This window comes from Orycteropus afer, unplaced genomic scaffold (genome assembly GCF_000298275.1).
Source record: "Orycteropus afer afer isolate SDZICR_OR568_19922 unplaced genomic scaffold, OryAfe1.0 scaffold00512, whole genome shotgun sequence".
In the NCBI taxonomy this organism is placed as follows: domain Eukaryota; kingdom Metazoa; phylum Chordata; class Mammalia; order Tubulidentata; family Orycteropodidae; genus Orycteropus; species Orycteropus afer.
In genome coordinates, this window is record NW_006922099.1 from 1,453,918 (window position 1) to 1,454,619 (window position 702).

Sequence of the window (702 nt, forward strand, 5' to 3'; positions counted from 1 at the left end):
CCCAACCTTCCTTCCGAGGAGTGGCTGGTGGTTTTGAACCGCCAGCCTTCTGGTTAGCAGTCAAGTGCTTTAGCCACTATGCTACCAGAGCTCCTTCACCATTCTTTAGGGATATGGAAAAACAATCACTAACTTTATATGGAAAGGACAGGGACCTCGGATAAGCAAAGCACTATTGAAGAAGCAGCACGAAGTAGGAGGTCTCACACTGCCAGATCTCAAAACCTACTATACAGCCACAGTAGTCAAAACTGCATGGGATTGGTTTAATAACTGATACATAGACCAATGGAATAGAATTGAGGACCTAGAAATAGACCCATTTACCTATGGTCACTGATCTTCGACAAAGGGCCAAAATCCATAAAATGAGAAAGAGATTGTTTTTTAATAACTGGTGCTTGCAAAACTGGAGATCCATTTGCCAAAAAATGAAACAAGATGTGTACCTCACATCATAAGAGAAATGAACTCTAGATGGATCAAAGACTTAAATGTGAAACCTAAAACTATAGTTTCTCAAGGAAAAACTAGGGGCAAATTTAGGGGCCCTATTATATGGCATAAGTAGGATCTCAAACATAACTCAAAATGCACAAACAGCAGAAGAGAAACCAGATGATGGGGACCTTCTGAAAATTAAATTTTTATGTGCTTCCAAAGACTCCTCCAAAAGAGTCAAAAGAGAACCTACAGATTGGG